We start from the raw sequence: 6,288 nt of genomic DNA on the forward strand, positions 1-6,288 counted from the left end.
CACTTGATGTCTTTTCTTGTCTTACATCTACAATCCACTGTCGCCCTATCATAAGCTTTCCGTCCCGGTTAGCTCAGTTGTTAGAGCGACTGCTCCGGGGAAGCGGTGGTCCCAGATTCAAACAACCGACCGGGACGAATTTAACTGAGAGGTTTATGAGAAAGTTTTACAATAGCCTTCCTTTATAGGGGTATGTTACCGCTTGGGTGGGGTAATTACTCCCTTGTTACCAACCTAAGAGGCATGGGAAACGAGATTTTTTGCCATACATTGAACCGAATCGCAATGTAAGTAATTAACAAACGTCTTACCGAGGCGACGTCGTCACGGGAATTCTACACGGCAAGAATGGGGGGTGGTTGGTTAGTGTTCATTGTACAGGGAATTGTGCTGCACTGTTTGCAATACGATGAACACATGAACGTACAATTATTGTTAATTCGTGCGGTCTTCGTTTTTAACCAGAGTAGACGGATTCACTGTACAACGATGTGCATTTTCTCTACTTGACAGTAAACTGTGACACCCGAATGAATGCAGCACCCTTTTTCATGCAGGAAGTATGTGGTGGTACGCATTAGCAATGGGTGAAGATTCCACTCGCTTAATTTCAGGGCGAAAAGAAATTGAAAAACTGTGTCTTCCTGCACCACTTAGATAACGGTATAAATCAGACCTATTAGAAGAATTGGATCCAAGAGAGAGAGCAGAATATATCTATTTACCTATATGCGAAAAATAATTTTAAAAAAACATTCAAGGGTTGCTTCTTTTAGTCCGAAGGCCAGCATCTACCAGGCAATCTATTCACATATAGACGAAAAGGAAAAGGAAACATTGAAGGCTAATTTTGCTCTCGCAGACCAGAATCTACATTGCATTATGAGCGCATAAGAATCATCGTGATTAGCGTGTGTAGCCAATTCGCATTTAAGCCAAGCCAAAGACTGCATCCGCAACGCCGGTATAGTGATCAAATGTTCTAGTTCACTATAACGCCGACTCAAGCAAGCGACTCGCACGTGCGCGTTGTGGCAAGATGGATTATTCTTAAAAAAGTGAGTTATGCCTTTGTAAATTTGCACAAGGTCAGCGGAAAGTCGTGCGCAGAAATTTCGCCGCAAAAAGAAGAGACGCGTTGAAGTTAGCCTGCAGCTCCCTGCGTGTACCGAAGCTGGTGCTGATCCAATGTCAAAACAGTGCAACCAGCTTCAGCTTGATGTGGGCGGAACGGAACAGTTTGTGCCGGACACTGAGGACGTGCGGAGCCCTGGCCCCAGGAGTGAAGACTCTGAACCTGGGGCCTCATCCTTTTTTGTAGTATAAGCGCTTATTGACATCATCAGGAGCTTTGTCCTGAGGTTGATCATCATCATAATCAGCCTGACTTAACCCACTGCAGAGAAAAAGCCTTGCCCATGCCTTTGGAATTAACCCTGTTCTTTGTCACCTGCATCCATCCTTTGCGCGCAAGCTTCTTAAAGTCATCCGTCCGCCTAACCTTCTGCCGCCCCCTGCTACGCTTTTTCTCTTGGAACCCACTCCGTTACCGGTAAGGACCTGCGGCTATCTTGCCTTCGCATTACATGGCCTGCCCAAGCCCATTTCTTGCTCTTGATTCCGACTAGGATGTCATTAACCCGCGTTTGTTGCCTCACCCACTCTGCCCACTTCCGGTCTCTTAACGTTTCATCAATCATTTTTCTTTCCACGCCTCGCTGCGTTATCATTAACTTAAGCTTAACCCTTTTCGTGACCCTCTACGTTTCTGCCCCGGAGGTGTGTACCGGTAAGAGACAGCTGTTGTACACTTTTCTGATTGTGAAGGCGATCACGAAAGCGATGACCTGGACATAGCAACATTTTGGGCCAGCTTCAAACGGGGGCACTAGAAACTGGGTGTTCGCACTACGCGGCCACGTCGCTTTTGGAAGTGCTCAGCAGCCACAGGCGTTTTTGTTCCCGACGTAGGGCCGAGCAAAAGCCTATGCAAAGCCGAGACCGAGTTTGCATTTGGTTGCTAAGTGGCCCGCTATCACGTGCGAACGCCAGTCGAAGTAAGAACTAATCACTTTGAGACCTCTGTCCAACCATCCACCGACGTTGCCCCGGTAACCGATGGCAAGCCGTATTAATGTGGCTCTGTCTTGGATCCCTCTCCTTTTACCTCTTGTAAACTTGAGAGCTCCGCGGGGAATAATAACCAATATTTACACACTCGCGTCCAATGACTACAACTGGCTCATGGCCTGCTCGATATTGAATATCAGTCAAATCCAGCAAGCCATGCGCCAGCTGGAAGCCACTGGAGGCGGGTGTAGCAACTGCTTAATTTTCACAGCGAATCTTTGCCGCTTGCTTGAGTGCATATGCGCTGAAAAAGGCAACAACCACGCAAGGTTAATGTCTACGTAACCATAAAAAGTTTTATTCCATGAGAATACATCATTGTTGTGCACTCCTTTTATTTGTACAGGTAATGAACTCATAATGGCAATAATTTTTCAGTTGAGTTGAGTTGAGGTGTTGAATGCTACAGGTTCGGTTAGCCTTGCTGTATCTGCCGGCATTTGCTCCTCCGCAGCGTCCCTTCTATATTAACAATGCCGCATCTACCCCGCTATGCGCACAGTCTCTTATAATATCACACATTGTCTCCCGCACTCACCATCTATGCACAGAATCAATCCACACAGCCCACATCACAGTCCACTCCAGAAGTCACCATCTATGCACATATTCAGTCACAGTAGAACATAGTCCATTGCAGTGCCACGATCCATACACACATTCTCTCACAGTATAAAGTAGTTCACTCCGGAAGACACCATCTACGCACACATTCAATCACAGTAGGCTATAGTCCATAACTCAACTCAACTAAACTAAATAATTTTTCACTCCATCACTTCATTTACTATGCACAACTTCAAAGTGCGATTTTTTACACTGAACAATAATAATTCGGCTTTCGTTGTACATGAACATAGAATGCCAGACAGAACAAGGTGAAGGCGCAGGCACACGAGAACTCGCCAACCTAGTTTGTATCTTGTCTGCTGTAGAATACTGGGAGCAATTATGTTGTAAATACTGAGAAATCCAGTAAAACCACCAAAAGGCCTCTGCAGAGATGCTTCACACATTGCACACTGTTGTAGCAAGGTGGGAATGCTCTTCGGCCAATCGAAAGGAGCAGGTAAGGTGACGTAGGAGTGCCCACATGTTCAATTTCAAACGCTTCTGAAAATTTCCGAGTCAACAGCTCTGTGCAGCTTCTGAGTGGAGGCGAAGATGACCATTATTCCTTTTTTTTTTGCTGCGTCACTGATCTTTTAAACTAGTTTACTGTCCGCTCTTTGCCAACACCTGCCATGCCACAGGATAACTAAACAACATAAATCTCAAGAAATTTTAAAAACCTGAAATCGTGCTGCTGGCCAGGGATTGGGTGATAGTAACCCTCACTATTTTATACATTCTTTGGCAAGCCCCTGTGGTGCTGAAAAAAGCTATGGTTCCTTAGCCGCTTTCTTTTTCAAAAACAGCGAAGTGGCACCATCGTGCGGAATTACTCCCTTGTTTCCTTCATGTGTTTGTTATTGAAGGTCTGCCCTATTTGCTTCACTGAGATTACTCAACACTTTTCCCGCTGTGAAAAAAAGTAACAGTATGGACATACGCAGCCTCTGGCGGAATCTGACCATTGAAGTCGCCTTCTGTGAGTTAAACATAAAAATTAAAGAGGAACAGCAAATGAAGTTTTGTGCCCCGCAGCTGCATGGGGGCTTTGTGTCATGGGGCAGTGGAGGAGTTCGGATTAGTTTGGATAAACTGCGGTTCTGCATGTCGGCTGTGTGCGCGGCAGCAATGGACGGCTCCAGGTTAGATTAGACTACCTCTGGTTATTTAACGTGCAAAATGACTTGGACAATACGCGAGTGCATATTTATTTCACCGCCAAGAAGGCGCTCGGATTCAACTCCAAGACGTCCAATGATCACCTCAATGATCACGTCCAATGATCACCCGAGGAAGTGGCGATAGCGCTGGCAGCCAATCATTCCGACGCCACGCACATAATTTCAGATTCTCAACACGCCTGTCGAAATTATATAACGGCAAGAATAGACCCCCTTTCCAGCTAAGTTTTAGCAAATGCGCTAAACAGCTCAATGCAGAGAACAAAACAATTGGTATGGGTGCCCGGACTCCAGTGAATATAAGGGAATGAGGCTGTTCACACAGCCGCCCGAGCGTCTCTGCCCCGGAGTACCACTGAATTCCCAGACTGTGCCTGTACCAAATCCGCTTACCACATATGCGTACAATACCGCATATCTGCGACTCAGTAGGCAGAGGTTCCCAGCTTATGCCAAGGGCCGGAATAGAACGGAAGAACGACACCTCAGAAGGCTGCAAACGGGATCGTGTCTAATCCCTGTGATTATAAAACACAGAGAGAGAACTTTTTCGAGGTACTGTTAATTCTGTAAAATGTGGGCAGACTCATCTCAATGGTATGGGCCTGCCAGAAAAATCCGCAAATAAAGAGAGTAAATCAGCAAACGAGAGAGGGCTGGGAGGCAACCTTGTCCAGCTGCTGGGACCTGGAGTCCTAGAGTTGTGTGGTTCAAAGAGCGCTGGCAGCGGCTACCGCCAATGGTGACCCGGAATGAGGAGTATACCACCTAGGCAACGGAGCGGTGAAACCGTCCACTCTCCTCTGAAACCTGCCCCAGTGCATTCAATAAAGTTTTACCACCACCACTGCCGCCATCAAAATGGGGCTGCACCAGCCAGGATTTGTTCTCGCGACCGTGGGTTCGGTGGCCAAAGGCTTCGAGCTTCTGCAGCAGGTAAACGAGGAAACATGCGAGAGGCAAATGGGGAAAACAGAATTTCACTTCCCGAAACGGCTTGCTAGCATACGCAGGGTAGCGAATGTTAGATACACGACATAGAGCTCTGTAAGCAACAGAACTGTTGATTTGTTAGATGTCCTCAAGGGGTTCTCGTGTAGTCCCTTTAATCTGAGCCGTGGTGCATTTGGACGAACTAACAGGTGTTTATCACAGACTACAAAGAGCACCTGCGCCACATTCTTTACATGCAGGCCTTCGTTTTAGAAACTGCGGCTGTAACACCAGTATTGGAAAAGAAAACATTTTGCGCACACGTGGGCAACAAAGCTTACAGATTGTTTAGGAATTAGAGAAAGAAAGGATATACTCCAATTCGAGAATTTACGTCATTTTTCTGTTGACAGAGGAATTGTCTCACCTAGTCAAAACGATATGAAATATTTGAACGTACAAGATCATTTCGGTTTTCATGGTGTCAGTGGCTTCCTTTCTGCAAACTTGGTCAGCAATCACTTATTGCTTTTATGGAGGAAAAACTCTAAGGCGCCCATGTGCTGTGAGATGTCAGTGCACGTTAAAGATCCCCAGGTGGTCGAAATTATTCCGGAGCCTCCGCAATGGCACCTCTTTCTTCCTTTCTTCTTTCACTCCCTCCTTTATCCCTTCCCGTACGGCGCGGTTCAGGTGTCCAACGATATATGAGACAGATTATGTGTCATTTCCTTCCCCAAAAACCTGTCAATAATATTATTATTCGAAAGCAAAGAAAGGTGTATAAATGGCGCCCTGGGACAGTGGACACCTCAGTCGCGCCTTAAGAGGGTTCACCAGTGCCAGTGTCCTTAGGAAATACATGGGAACCTTTAGAATCTGTAACGTGTCTGAAAATGGCTCGATTTTCATGACGTCTGATGCAGCGTTTTCTTTTTTAATTAAAGGAGGAAATGTTGCAGACAGATATGTTTTTCAAGTTTCATTTTTTTTTACAAATCAGAGGTAAATATCCAGAAAAGCTGCACCTTTAGATATGTCGGTCTTACATGTTATCTCGTGAAAAAACTAAGCCAAATATCAGAATTTGTCCTCAACATTTCCTCCCTTTTCCTTTCTTGATTGTCAAGCTGCAATTTTCATTCATATCGAGCGTAGTATTTGCGTTTTACAGGCTCTGAAAGATGTGCATGCATTTTCTGCGGTGATTTGAAATTCGCGCCACATTTAACTAGCGCAACGTGGCTCCATCTGGCGTCACAATATTTTGTCGCTACTACACACTACCACCAGCCTCTTGGTTGCCTGTGTTCGTTCGCGTAGGTTTTTACTCAGAGCTTGGACCGACCTGAGCTCTTTCTTTCCTTTTTTCTTGTTTGGGCTGTATTCGGAAAGGATTTCTGCGTTTCCTTTTTGCTCGAGCTCTTGGTGC

This window comes from Amblyomma americanum, chromosome 1 (assembly GCF_052857255.1).
Source record: "Amblyomma americanum isolate KBUSLIRL-KWMA chromosome 1, ASM5285725v1, whole genome shotgun sequence".
Classification (NCBI taxonomy): domain Eukaryota; kingdom Metazoa; phylum Arthropoda; class Arachnida; order Ixodida; family Ixodidae; genus Amblyomma; species Amblyomma americanum.